At 38.6% G+C, this 15,907-nt stretch overlaps 1 pseudogene; it reads left to right on the forward strand.

The window, feature by feature from the left end:
• The first annotated feature begins 5,335 nt into the window (after positions 1 to 5,335).
• On the forward strand, positions 5,336 to 12,825 carry LOC133101733 (poly(A) polymerase alpha-like; annotated as a pseudogene).
• Positions 12,826 to 15,907: the final 3,082 nt, after the last annotated feature.

Raw genomic sequence — 15,907 nt, forward strand, 5'->3', positions numbered from 1 at the left:
CAACTACTGAGCCCGTGTGCTGCAACTACTGAATCCCGTGTGCCTAGAGCCCGTGCTCCGCAACAAGAGAAGCCACCACAATGAGAAGCCCACGCACCGCAACGAAGAGTAGCCCCTGCTCGCCGCAATTAGAGAAAGCCCGTGCGCAGCAACGAAGACCCAACACAGCCAAAAATAATAAATTAAATAAATACATTTTTTAAAAAAGAGAGAGAAAGAAATGAAACAAGTCCAAAATAGATTTCAAAGGTGAACCCAGGTACTATAAAAGATTATGGTGGCTCATTGAACTCTCTTCCATGCATGCTAAGCTACTCTCTGGGAATAATTTACACAGCTTTGGAAATGACAATAACTCTTCAAACCTCTAGGGTATTGTTTAGTGAGTTATTATCTGATGTACTAAATTTTCTTAGCACCTAAATTATTCTCACAACATCAGCTATTCCCTGAGATTAAGTTATGGCCTCCATAAACCATACAGTTTTCTGATTACTTAAGTGTTCATGTGACTTTCAAATGTGCTCAACTTATTCACAGAAGTAATTTAGGCCACCTAGAAAATCCACCTAAACAAGTGAAATTCACTCTGATGCCACTGTGTCCATATGCTTAAAGACAACAGCATGAAGAAGGTCAATCTGATATATGCAAGCCTAGTAAAGAGAGACTCTATTGACTGTACCACCAATCCAAATGGCCATTATGATTGGCAAGCAAAGCCAATTGAATAAAGAATGGTTCACTTATGGCTTTTATGTAGTCAGAGCTTTAGTAAGTTATAAATGCTCTATAAGTCTGGCTCGTGGTCAGACTTCCTGGGATCATTAACAGTCCCCTGGTAATTTTATCAAAGAGAGAGGTATCGATCCCAGTATTTCGGCCAAATTCTAACTTACAGAATTATAGCCAACTCTTCCCAAATACCCTCAGATTAAGTGATATATTCTGCAAGGATAACCACCCAGCGCTTCTAATGTGCTTCTCCCAACCCACGCCTCTTTGGGAGGCCAAAACCAACTCCTGCTGGCCCAATTCAGTAGCACAGAAGCCTTGATGGATTCACAGAAGCCTCCTCTCCCACCACATACTCAACAAAGAATGAACCTATTTTAATCCTTTTTTAGCAAGAAATGTGTTTTCAGTCATTCCGCTGGCAGGATCAACTGAACGTGGCATGGACAGATACTTATTTACAACCACCTGATTTCTCTACAGACCTTCCCAAGAGCAACAGAGAGAAGACGAAGTGTAAGGAGCAAAGTTGTGAGCTTCGACTTCTGCTGGAAGAAGAGAAAATCATCAGCCTAACTGTTATTCCCCTTGGAAATCAACATTAGCTTTACTGGTTCAGAAATGGAGATCAGAAAACACCAAACAATTACATTATTTTAGCCAACTGAGAAATCTGATCATTACTTTTTCCCTAAGAACACCCAGGGGAGATCATCTTTAAAGGGGTATAAACTAACATGGAGTATAGTGGTCCAGCAGGTGAGGAAACTGTGGTGTCCCACCAGTCTGCAGGATAACTTGGGATGAGAAACTATGGACTAGGTGATTTTTTTCAAAATCATTATATGTCTTATAATTTTGTCAACAGGAAACTAAATAATAGGGTATTTATTTGTTTGACTTCATTTGAAAACTCAGTTGATTCAATGAGAAAAAAATGGACTACCACGGTTTGGTATAACATAGGTTTTAATCCTGTATGCATTAACAGGTTAACAGAGTTTTAGTTTCATATGTTTGTTTTATATCATGTTTATATAGCTCAAGCTACCTATAAACTCTAGGGCGGAATTCTTCGGTAATAAGGATTAGAGGCATTGTTACTGCGGGAAATAATATAAATGACCACAGCTCAGAAGGCATTAATGCAATTTCTATGCATATAAACTATAGCATAGTTGGCTGTGAAACATAAATACATCTAGTTAACACATAAGCACATTTTGAGGGTCTAAAAAATCATCTTTTCTCTTTTTAGGCAATACTAACACTCATTAGCACCTTTGAATATAATTTCACACAATTTAATTTTCTTATTTATAAAACTGTTTCCAGGTGTGATTATTGTTCATCCATCACAAGATATATTTTTTAAAATAAAAACTGACAGCATTCACTTCCAAAATTTATGTATGCTGGTAGAATGCTCTAATTATACAACAAAGTAATTTTGTTAATGTAATTTTTTGGTATTTGGTTATACTCCCTAAAGATATTTGCAAAGTTAAAAAAATTAAACTCCAAAGTCCAGGTATTTTCCATTAACACTATTCACAATTTCTTTGTGGATTATACCTACATAACCCAAAATGATGTCTGGTAATTCTTTCTCAAGTTCCTTTTCTTATTCTGCATAACCAGAAACCCCAAATACAGGGAGAAATAGCATCTTCGATATAACTGGGGGCTCACTGTTACCAGAGCAAACTGTGACAGTAGAGTCTGAAAGAATTACTTCAGAAGGAGGGTCCTGAAAGTGAGAAAACTCAGGAAACTTTCAGACAGCCTTCATCGATTTGTGAATCCAGACAACAAAAGTACAACAAGCTATCCCCAGTACTAAAGAACTCCAGAAAGGTGTTCCACTTTAGGTTAAGATACAGGTGCAATCATTCATTCATTCGATATTTACTGAATACCTATTAAGTAAGGTACTAGGTAGCAGTGATCCAAGGATGAAAAGGATGGGTCTCTGCTCCAGTCTAGTGGGGGAGACAGATGCACAAGGGATTTGTCTGTGGTGGTTAAGATTGGGTGTGGCAGATGAGCTCATCCTGGGAATGATGGGTATTCTGGGTAACATCAGTCAGGCTTGCTCTGTAGGAATATCCATGTTAAAGAACAATCAAGAGCAACAGACACTGGCCTCTGGGCTCCTCTTCCGACTGAGCATCAGAGTCTGTCAGCAGAGACCCTGTAGTCTCTGGCTTAGAAATTCCCCCCCCCTTGCATTATGAGACAATGAGTTCCTAGAGGACACCCCCAAACAAAGGGGCCTGGTGGGCCTTTCTGCCTACTGCATTGTTTATTTACCCTCTCTCATAATTAAACCTTCTTCTAATCCTACAAGGTAATAATATTTGCAAATGGAGAACACCTGGCTATCCAACATGATGAATTTTCCAGGCTTCTGGGGAAAGAGTTGTTCAAGCCAAAAGAAATCTAACATGTCCCTAGAAAGGAACCCGAGCCCTTCACAATATGAATACACAGGCGCAAGGGTTAAATGTATAATGTATATTCAGCACAGAGAAAGCATGAATATTGTGCCTCTGTGTGTGTGTGTGCGTGTGTGTGTGTGTGCAACCATAGAATTCTAAGCTTGTAGGGTGTGCTTTACATCTATATCATATGTTATCCAGATACCAGTTGTATATTATAAGCTGCATATGCAATACCATATGGACACCATAAAATATCACATGTGTTGTCAGGATCATTTTACATTTAGTGCATGATTAAAATGTCTTATATTATATACCTATCTTTTCTGTGTGTACATGGATTTGTCTCACAAATTGCTTTTATTATCAAATTCAGATATCAATCAAAGTTAAAGTCTCTTTATTGAGATTTAATAAAAAGCAATATGGAAACATGAATACAGTTTGGTTTTTTTCCCTAGATTTTTCTGCCATGCAGCATTTAACACTGGTGCAGCTGTCAATACCCATTCATCTGCTATCGGGCAGCTTTTTCCTTTCACTCACTGTGACATTTTTAAAGTGGCAAAAAAAAAGCTTAAAACAGCATATTTGTCACTTTTTTCTTTCTAGTGACCTTTTAAGCACTAGGAAAAATTACCCTATATGTACTAAACGCTTTAATCATTCCACATACATTTCACAAGAGTGCTTTCTATAGGGGTATCCTTTAATTAAGTTTAAGAAATTTACATTGTACTTACTGCTGTTCATTTAATTATTCAAAAATTTAAACATAAGAAAACCTCATAGCTCTTAGCTATGGCAACCATGTGATGCAACTGTAATCTATATTAAGAATCATTTTTTATAAGGAGAATTTCAGAAATAACTTGTACATACCCTCAGCTTCCAGCCTTTACGTCCTGATAAATTGCTACATGAAGTACTTTTCTTCAGTATTTAAGAAATTTAAGAATTTAAATTTAAATTTAGTGAAGAAAAACAGTCTTCATGTTTCCATATTGCTTTTTATTAAATTTAATAAAAATTAAGAAATTTAAAAATTAAGAAATTTAAAAATTAAGAAATTTAAGGAAAAAGATATGTGGATGGTGAGACATCTCAGGGAAAATTTTGAGGAGGAAGATGTTAAGACTGAGTCTCAACCCTATTTTGGATCAGCTGTGAGACCTTGAGGGAGTCTCTGTGTATCTCTGATTGCACCTGGTATCTCATCGTGTGCAAAATAAGATACTGATAGCCACTTCTCTCCATCACAATGTGACTGTGGGGACCAAATTAGCAAGTATCTGTGAATATGCCCTGAAATCTATAAAAAATGAAGAGTAACATGACTTTTAGTTCAAAAACATATATTCTCTGTTTTAGAAGTGGAGAAATTTAAAATTCTTGTAACACACCAGAAAGAAGTCAAAGGTTTAAAACAAGCTAAAATACCGACATTGGCAGTACATTATTTTAAAGTTAGTGTCCTTTCTAAAAACAGAAACAGAAATACTGCTGTACCTGCTATATAATGACATTAAAAACTGCAAAGAGTAATAATTCTGGATTGCCCATTTAGTCCCATTTTTATTCTTTTCACTTTTACTATGATTGGCGTGTCTTTAGAAGCGAACAGGTCTCACAGACATAGAAAACAAACTTATGGTTACCAAAGGGGAAAGGTGGGGAGGGATAAATTAGGAGTTTGGGATTAACATAAACACACTACTATATATAAAATAGATAACCAACAATGACCTACTATATAACACAGGGAACTCTAATCAACGCTTTGTAATGACCTATAAGGGAAAAGGATCTGAAAAAAATAGATATATACATATATGTATAACTGAATCACTTTGCTGTACACCTGAAACTAACACAACACTGCAAATCAACTATACTTCAGTTAAAAAAAAAAAAAAAGTAAGTGAACAGGTCTTTCTCCTACCCTCGCTACTCTGTGACCCTGATAATCCAAAGTGAATGGGCTGAGCACCCTAGGACAGAATATCTACCTCACCACTTAGGAGTCAGTCACCAAGAGTAACCTAGCTTCTCAAAGCGTGCCTCTGCAAAACAGAACATAATACCTATCCCAGAAGGTTCTTTGGAGTCATAAATAATGTATATTCAGGGTCTGGTATACGATAAGCTCTGCAGAAATGGTATTTATCACTGTTTTTCTGGCAAGAAATCTCTTAACCGCACTTGGCTCTATCGGTAACGTGGAGGACTTACTGATTCTGAAGTTCAGCAAGAATCCAGCCAGGGTTCTAGAACGTTGCTGTGGTAGTTCTCGGGCGCCACGTGAGGACCAAGAGGAAGGAGGAGACGCAGTGAAGGCCGCAGGGCCTGAGGCGGGAGCCGGGGCGGGGCTGGGCGTGGACCCGGCGCTGAGGCCCGCCCCCTCTCCCTCCCGCCTCAGTGGCCACGCCCAGGGCGGACGTGGCCGACGTACAACGCGGTTATCGCGAGCGCAGCCGCGGCAGAAGCACCATGGCGTCATCTGTCCGATCAGTTTAGCAACCCCCAAGGAATCTGACCGCCTACTTACACAGAAACTAATTGCCACTCAAGTCCTTTGGGGGTTTTGGGAGAGGAAGAGAACTGCAGCGCAGGATTTTCATTTGGGGAAAATTAAATAACCTGGTAAGAGTTTTTACGTTTGGATCTTATAGATGAGGAGTACCTACGAAAGGTACCGATATTGATGCGTTGTGTGTTGCCCCAAGACATGATGATCGAAGCGACTTTTTCACCTCATTCTATGGTAAGTTGAAATTACAGGGAGAAGTAAAAGATGTAAGAGCTGTCGAAGAGGCATTTGTAATCAGTTATCAAGCTGTGTTTTCATGGGATAGAGATTGATATTTTGTTTGCCAGATGAGCACTGCAGACTCTTCCAGAAGACTTGGACTTAAGAGATGACAGTCTGCTTTAAAATTTAGATGCAAGATACATAAGAAATCTTAACGTTGCAGGGTAACTGATGAAATTTTACATCTAGTACTAAACATTGACAACTTCAGGTTAACCCTGAGAGCTATCAAACTGTGGGCTAAATGCCACATCTATTCCAACATATTAGGTTTCCTCTGTGGTGTTTCCTGGGCTATGCTAGTAGCAAGAACTTGCCAGCTTTATCCAAATGCAATAGCATCAACTCCTGTACATAAATTTTTCTTGGTATTTTCTAAATGGGAATGGCAAAAGCCAGTCCTATTGAAACAACCTGAAGAATGCAATCTTAATTTGCCTGTATGGGACCCAAGGGTTAGTGTATTATTTTTTCCCCTAGAAATTCACACTGTGCAATAACAAATAAAAATCGTCTGCAAAAACTTCAGGGAGACTTCCCATCCTGTTACCTATGAGTGGACATTACACTTTCTTTCGGTCTCAACTATAATTGCCCTCTGAAGTGAGAAGTGTAATTATGTACCCTGTGAACTACATTTAATTGTACATAATTTGTAATATCAAGGTCACTAACTTTTTAATTCAGTCTATACAGAACTACCTTGTAAGTAAAAGTTGTATGGGCATTTGTGCTTAAAAAATAATGATAAAAAGATACTTAAAAAAAAAAAGAATCCAGCCAGGAATCAAGATGCAGTTCTCGGACTTCCCTGGTGGCACAATGGTTAAGAATCTGCCTGCCAATGCAGGGGACATGGGTTTGCACCCTGGGCCAGGAAGAGCCCATATGCTGCGGAGCAACTAAGCCCGTGCGCCACAACTACTGAGCCCACGTGCCACAACTACTGAAGCCCACGCGCCTAGAGCCCGTGCTCCGCAACAAGAGAAGCCACCGCAATGAGAAGCCCCCGCACCGCAACGAAGAGTAGCCCCCACTCGCCACAACTAGAGAAAGCCCGCACACAGCAATGAAGACCCAATGCAGCCAAAAATAAAAATTAATTAATTAATTTTTTTTTTTTTAAAAAGATGCAGTTCTCCCCATCCTTCAAGTAGTCCTCTTGAAGGCCTCCTCATCTGGCTTTGGCATCCTGGTGAAGCAAGGGCTGGGAAGGACAGCCCTCCCCTCAAGGCCAAGGATCACTGTTAGTTTGCAACCTCAGGAATTTGGTTGGTTACCTGGATGAAATTCAAAATCGGCCCCCCTACACAGAGGAGAGACCAATGAAACAGGCAAACCACTCCAGATTGGTAGGTGGCAGGTGTAATCAGCAAGGGAGATTACTTAGGAGGCTTGTCTTGGGACCACAAGATGAGTAGGTCTCTGCACCTGCTGGCGGGAATCTTAAAAATTTATATAGAGGCCTAAATTATGTTCAGTCACGTATGTACCATCCAGATGGTCTCAACAATATCTTACCCCTCAAGGCTATGTCCTTGAAGTAGCTCCTAGTGTGGAAATGGTGGGTGAAATGTACATTCCAAAGACAGGGGAGAGGGCTAGGAGCCTCCAATTGCCCGCATCCAGCTGGCAGGTCAACTTTGACAATTGTGACGTCTTTATTCCCTCGCCATCATCTTCTCATACGGACAGGGAAGTGGGACAATGGGCTGGCATCACGCCTGGTAGTAATTGGACTGTTCTAATAGCGTTCACTCAGCATCGTTAAGAAAGGGAAGTGCTAGGATCACTTGAAGCCATCATGTCAGGGAGGTTTGGAAGAGGAAATTGGGCTGGGTCTTAAAGGATGAATGAAATTTGCCAGGCTGGCAGGACTGAGGAGAAAGATTTCCTAACGAATACAACAGTGTGTCCAAATCACAGAGAAATGAAATGGCGTGGATGGTTCACTGTGCCGAAGTCTGATTTGAGAACAGACGGAGATCAACAGAGACTGTCTCATGGCACCAGCCCGAGAAGTCTAGGTTTCATCCTCTCTTCTGCGAGGACCCAATGAAATGTTCAGTAGGGAAGTAACTTTCCCAGATTTGTGTTTTAGAAAGATCATTTAACATTTGTGTAGAGAATGGGTTGGCGGGAGTGGGGTGGGGAGAGTGCACAATGAGAGATTAATTGGTAGATTTTGGAATGGTCTAGACAGGAAATAGTGTGCGCCTGAACTAAGGCAGCTCCGGTGTAGTGGGAGAAGAGGACACGTAGGAGATGGAATCAACAGAACATAGTGAATGAATCTAAGGAGTGGGAAGGAGAGAGGAGCTGAGTTTCCTAGTTTCCTGACTAAGGTGCTGGACTGGATAGTGGACAGAGTAAACATAATGAAATGATATATTTTTCAAGGTGGAAATGCTCAAACACGAATACACCAGAAAACATAATGAAGTAGTCCTATGTTTGCGCTTATCTACAACAAATGTTTAGATTTAAAACACACTTTTGTTTGTATTTGACATCCTGAAATAAAGGTTAAACAACTCTATTCCTATATACTTTAAATCACTTTGAATGTGCAATAGCTACAAACACTAGGCCATCTTCTGGGCAATGATACGCTGTTCCAAATTGGGAGATAACTCGGTAATATTATGTCATGCTTGATAATGTTCTCACCAAAATGTGACATAATTTCCCTTCCACTTACATGGTAGTTGCATTCTTAGAAAATTCTGTGTATGTTTACATGGTAAAAATTTACTATATGTTCATAGGTAAAATGGTGTTACATTCCAGGCTTAGAAAATTGTAAACAGCGTTTTTCACTTACATGGATACCTATTGGGAACATCTGAAGTTGTACAGAATACAGGACCATTCTTTACGTGAGACTGTCCTGGTATTACAAAATCTTGAGTGTCTCTGCCTCTCCGTATGCTATGGTGACACTTAAGCCACTGAAGCACCTAAATCATTGGGACAATTCAAAATATTCCCAACAAATTTCCTAAACATTCCCCAGGGGATGTATCACTCTGACCCCACTGAGAACTAGTATGCTTGGGGAATGTTCCAGAGAAAACACCACAGCATCTTCTTTCTCAGCATCTGTGGGCACCATTTCAGCCCAGAAATTAAAAATCAACTACCTTAAAGGGAACTTTGATCCTGATAATTGAGAAATTTTCGTAGGTTTGACTCAAACTGTACAAGACACACTAATGTTTAATCAGAAAGTATGAGAAGGAAAAAAACAATATCTTATCCATTCTTTAGTTTTTAGAAGAAGTCTCATCTCTGTTTCTGAGTGTTGGTGGGACCTTAGGCAATTCACGAACTCTTCCAGGACCTGCTAATCCAGGGGTAGCGTTAGGGGCGAGATATGGAGAATGACCCTGGCTTTACTTTATGGCTGCCCTTGCCCACTGGTTTGTTTAATCCAGTGGCGTGTTGGAGCTGGCTTGCGCTGGCTTTTGAGAGCCAATCTAAACTTTGTGGAATTTGTGAGCTGGTTGACAATATATTAGAAACTTGAAATTGACCATGACGATAGTATTTAAATCATGGAAATTGGAAGACACTACAAATCAGTCCTCTCCCCACCGCCCTGAGCCGGTGGTTAAGCATTTACCAGCACCCCACTGGTTGAAGTTCTCCTCTATCCTGTAGGAAAGGGAAAGGTTGTCACTGGGAAGGCATTATACAAAAGCCCATCCTCTACATCCCATCTGGTCTCACAGGCTGCTCGTTGTAACTTTAGTGCTTGGTGATAATGCTTATGTGTTAGTTGTGGACACCTCAATGCTGTTTCTCTGAAGCATCTGTACAAGGGTCTGTGCTGAGCACCGATATAAGCAGCTAAAATGACTCACCCCAAACAGACACCTTTGGGAGATGCTAACACTTCAATCTGGCAAGGAGTGCATTCCAGCCCTCCCCTAATCCTCTTACAGCAGCTAAGTTTTACTCAAAGCTTCAGCTTGGGTATAAAAGCAGACTCACTCCTTCACTCAATCGGCTGCCCCTGCAAGACCAAGCTTGGGGAAAAGCCACAATTGCCTCCAAAGCAACTTGAAAAGGATGAATCCCTGAGCTTCAGTTTCTGGGCCAAAAAGAGTTAAGAGTTTTGTCAGCCCCGAGTCACTAGAGGCTTCAGAAGTCCGTCAAATCTGCCGACTCAACACATTTTGCTTTAAATAGGAAAGATGCCAACTGAAGTTGAATGACAAAAGAGATTTCCGGGGAGTGGAAAAACTAAGGAGAATGTCCGGAAAAAGAATATGTAGGGATAGTAATTATTCCTACTTCAAACAATCTAACAGCCCTTTTACTAGCTATTCTGTCTCCTTTCTCCACCCTGTCCTCTGAGCTAAGTATTATTTTGTCTATTTTACAGGTGGCAAAATTAGATTGGTCAGAGAAATAAGCTAGTTCCAGGACATTTGGAGAAATCAGAACTAAAATTCTGGTCTTCCAAGATCTTCCTGTCAATCACTCTGACTCTAGATACGTGTTCCCTATTTGGTAACATGAAGACAACAGAACTAAAATATCCCTTGAGCCTCATCCATGCTCAGGCTTTCATGTACATGAACCGCTTTTAAAATAGTTGAAAATAGTCAAACATCCATTTAGTTCGATTGAATTCTAGTACATCTTTTAAAAATCAATATAAGCTACAATAACTCATACGTTATTTGATCCTTTTTTTTTCTCTTTTCCTTTTTTAAAGCAACTTTATTGAGATATAAAAGCATGCAATAAGCACAGTAAGTGTACAATGTGATAAGTTTTACATACGTATAAACCCATGAAACCATTATCACGTTCAAGGTAATGATTCTTCTATCACTCCCACATTTCCTCGTGCCTTTTCTAATTCCTCTCACTTACTCATCCCACCTACCCTCTCAGGCAACACCTGATCTGCTCTGTCAATATAGATAAGTTTTCATGTTCAAAGTTTTATCAAAATGAACTCGTACAATATGTACTCAATATCTGGACTCTTTCATAGAAATTTTGGGATATATCCATGTTGTTGTATAGATCATTAGTTCCTTCCATTTTATTTTTAAGTAACATTCCATTGTATGAATATGCCACGATTTGTTTATCCATTCACCTATTGAAGGACATTTGGCTCTTTTCCAGTTTGGGGTTTTTACAAATAAAGCTGCTGTGAACATGCATGTAGAAGTTCTTTGTATGGACATATGACTTCTTTTCTCTTAGGTTAATACCTTAGAGTGGAATGGCTGCGTCATATGTAAGTGTATGTTGAACTTTTTAAGAAAGTTAAACTACCAAACTTTTCCAAAGTGGCTTTACCATTTGACATTCCCAACAGCATAGTTTGAAAGTTCTAGCTCCTCCACATCCTGGTCAACACTTAATATGCCAATCTTTTTAATTTAGCCAACTAATAGGTGTGTAGTGGTATCTCATTGTGGTTTTAATTTGCATTTTCCTGATACATAGTGATATTAAGGATCTGTTCATGTATTTATTTGCCATGCATGTAGCTTCTTGGGTTAAGTCTGTTTAATTTTGTTGCCCATTTTTAACTGTGTTATTTTCATGTTATTGAGTCTTGAGAGTTTTCTGCATATTGTGGATACAGTGCTTTAGCAGTTATTTGCTTTGCAAATATTTTCTCCCAGCTTGTGGCTTGTCTTCTCATTCTTTTCTCCTTTGGAGAGGAGACGTTTTTTTAATTTTGATGAGGTTGAATTTATTAATATTTATTTTATACATCATATTTTTTGTGTCATAGCTAATAAATCTTTATCTAGCCTAGTGTCACAAAGATTTTTACTTTTGCTTTCTTCTGGATGTCTTATAGTTTTAGATTTTACATTTAAGTCTCTGATCCATTTTGAGATTTTAAGTTAACTTTTGTATATGGTATAAGGTTTGAACTGAAGTTTGTTCTGGTTTGTTTTGCATATAGATATCCAGTTATTCCAGCACTATTGTTGAAAAGACTATCCTTTCTCCACTAAATTCTCTCTGCACCTTTGTCAAAAATCAGTTGTCCATATATGTATGAGTCTGTTTCTGGACTTTTCTGGTTCATTGATCTTTTTTTTCTATCTTTGCGCTATTACCATAGTTTATTGATTACTGTAGCTTTGTAAGTCTTGAAATTAGGTGATATTAGCCTTCTAATTTTGTTTTTCTTTTTCAAAGTCATTTTGGCTCTTCTAGGTCCTTTGCATTTCCATGTGAATTTTAGAGTCAGTTTGTCAATATCACACACACATAGCCTGCTAGGGTTTTGATTGGGTTTGTATTGATTCTATAGATCTCTTTGGAAAGAACTGACAACTGTATTTCTATATATGTGCAACAAACATTCAAAATTTTAATATTAAAAATAATATCACTTACAATAGCATCAAAAATATGAAACAGTTAAAAATAATTATGATAGAAGATGTGAAAGACCTGCTCACTGAAGAATACAAGACATTGCTGAGAGAATCACAGACCTAAATAACCTGGACAATATAACTTGTTCATAAGTCAGAAGACTCAATATTGGAATGATTTCTTCTTCCCTTTAATAATAGAAGCATTGTACTTTCACTTCTCTTGGAGGTAGATGTGGCCATTTGACTATGTTCTGCCTAAAAGAATCTGAGCAGAAGAAATGTGTGTAACCTCTGGGTCATAACTTTTTTGCTTTCTGTTTTTCCCTTCCAGGGGGCTAGAGAGGATGGGGACAGCACTCGAGAACAGTGCCTCTTCAAGTCTAGTCCCCTGACCAGCAACATCAGTATCACTTGGGAGCTTTTTAGAAATGCAGATTCTCAGTCGCCACCCCAGACATACTGAATCAGAAACCCTGGTCTTGGGGTCCAGCATTCTGTGTTTTAAAAAGCCCTCCAGGTCTGATACAGGCTAACATTTGAAAACTGCTGCCCTCGGGAACGCAAAGCATCAAGTAGGACCTAGTTGGCTGATATCCTCACTGAGCAGAGTTGCCTACTCTCCCTGGACCACCAGCTTACCTTCACCCTCTTATATGATGGAGAAATAAACTTCTCTTGCTTGAGACTTTTATATTTTTTTTTTGCTCTTCTGAAATTTTTTTATTGGAGTACAGTTGATGTAGACTTTTGTAATTTTTGTCTCTTTGTTATACCATCCCTAACTATGCCCCCTTCTTTCCTCCATGTGGTATTATCCTGTCCTTGTGTCAGGGAAGATTCTCTTTTCGGATATTCTGTTTACCTCAATGATATCAAGAGCATCACTTCATGTCAAGGATTGTATAGGATTGTACACCGAAGGGTACATCGTAATAATAGGTAGTACCTTTCCTATATAAATTTTGATACTTTGAAAAGTTGGATAAATAATAAAGTTACATAAAAATGCTATAGTCAAAGAGATATAAATTATCATATACAAGTCAGTCTTAAAAATTAAAATATGAAACATGCCATTTCCCTTTTTGCATAATTTCTCTTCTTTTTCTCTAACTTTGAAGAGGAACTATGAGGTTTTTCCTTTCCCTTCAAAGTGTTAACTTTTTCAATCCACTCCTATCACATAGGTACTTTAGTCATCAATAGCAACAAGAATTACCCTGAAGACTTGTGCAAACGAATTGAGAAGGTATGAATAGCCCTAGTTGCTGAAAGTAAAAGAAAAATACTTTAAATAATATTCACACTTGACTGTCCTAATCAAATCTTCAAGCAGGAAAAAAGAGAAAGAAATATGATGTAGAAAAATTTTCATATTGTTTTAATCATTTAGGTAGGTAGAGAGAAGCTTTTAATCATATATATGTATATGTGTGTGTAGATAGATATCATAGATAGATAGATAGATACTTCCCAAAATATAGTGAAATATAGCCTAACTGTATTTCGTCAACGCTTGATGAAAATTTTTCAGTGATTCATCATGAAGCACTTCTTATGATGCTTGAATGAGCCTGTCAAACAACTTGAATACTTCCTAGTGACAGGAGATTCAAGTGTTCACAGCTCATTCAATATTCCACTTATTTGTTAAGCACCTACTCTGTACCAGGCAGCCTCTTCAATTTTTGAACAGCTATAATTGTTTAAAAGTTCTAACTCATGTCGAGATGAAATCCTCCTGTAAAGAGCTTCAACACCTCATAAAGAGCTTCAACACAAAGTGTTTCTCCGTTGCAGAAACACAGTGTACTGGGGGTTGGGGACAGTGACACAACTGCCTCTAGGGACCTCACGGTGTCATGCGAGCAGGGGCAGGACGTCTGACGGTGGAATAATAAACGCCAGTACACAGACATACAAAGTGCTCTCTGAGAAACTGGATGCAGAAGCCACTACCTCTGCTAAGGGAGTGGTCAGAGAAGGCTTTGAAGAGAGCATGGTATTAGAGAAAGGGTGAACAGGACTCAAAAGAAAAAGAACATTCCAGGTCCAAGGAATAGTATAAATACAAGCATGGAAGCCTAAAAGAGCACAACATATTTGGAAACTTCAAGTGGCTCCGTATGTCCCGAATAAAAGGTTGTGGAGCAGAAGATAAGACTGACAAAAGTCTGTTAGAGGCAAATTAGGAAAACACTTGTTCTTCATGACAAGGAGTTTGAACTCCAGGCTATGGGGAATCAGTAAAGAATGTTAAATGAGGAAGTGACATGATTGACTTTCTTTTTTTAAGTTTTATTAATCAGCTTTGTTTTAAGCAGATGTGGTGTATAATTCCCTAGAATTTTTTTTAAATTTTTATTTTATATTAGAGTATAGTTGATTTACAATGCTGTGTTACTTTCAGGTGCACAGCAAAGTGACTAAGTTATACATATACATATATCTATCCTTTTTCAAATTCTTTTCCTATTTAGGTTATTACAGAATATTGAGCAGAGTTCCCTGTGCTACACAGTAGGTCCTTGTTGGTTATCTATTTTATACATAGTAGTGTGTATATGTCAATCCCAAACTCCCAATTTATCCCTCCCCCCCTTTTCCCTTTGGTAACCGTAAGTTTATTTTCTGATTTGAAAAATTACTCTGACTGAAGTTGAGGATGAACCAGAGAAAGGAGAAAACATAAGAAAGAATAGAGAGGAGACCTGTAAATGGTTTGTTTCTTCCCCTTTCCCTCTCCTACCTTCTCTCTGTTCCTTCCTTCTGAAATAGGAAATATGTCTAAACAAAGGTGATAAGTGTGAGGAAGAGATGAACCAACAGATTTCAGAGGTAAGGAAGTAAAATCATCATCAGTACTTTTTGACCAGTCCAATATGGGGATTGAGGGAGAGGGCTCTAAGTCTGCCCCCTGGGGCATCACAGAATTCTTCCCTATGGTAAATCTTCAGTCATTTGAGAATAATTATCACATTCTTTCCCTCACCACTCAAGAAAGCACTCCTCTTCCACCTAAGAACAATAAAATGCCATTCTCCAGTCCTGCTGTCCTCCAGTGCTTGATTAGGTAAAGAGGGTGCCTTATCTAAAATTTCTCAATTCAACAATATGCCCAAACTCAGTAAGTAGATAAATGCATTCTTCTTCAGCCTATAGGTATTTACACCAGCCAAAACATCTCCCTCGCTGTTCAGCTGTCAAGAAAATATATTAATGCTTCTAAATCAAGAACAAAAATAAAATCACTCAGAAATAAGTTTAACATTTCATATTTTTGGCACTTAAAATATTCCTCTATTTGTGCTATCCTGAGCATATGACTTGCAAAGTGAAGTAGCCATAAATCAGGCTACTCTAATACCGCTCCTCGCAGACATTTGTCAGGAAAAATAATTAATATACTGGCTAAGAGAACACTAATAAAGCAGTGTATTGCATTTCATTTGGTCCTTATTCAACAACAGCAAAGAGTTCCAAAGCAAAGGACAAAGAAAATTAGAATGATCATTATCCTATACCCTGTCCTATTGATGAAGCAC

This window comes from Eubalaena glacialis, chromosome 11 (genome assembly GCF_028564815.1).
Source record: "Eubalaena glacialis isolate mEubGla1 chromosome 11, mEubGla1.1.hap2.+ XY, whole genome shotgun sequence".
In the NCBI taxonomy this organism is placed as follows: Eukaryota; Metazoa; Chordata; class Mammalia; order Artiodactyla; family Balaenidae; genus Eubalaena; species Eubalaena glacialis.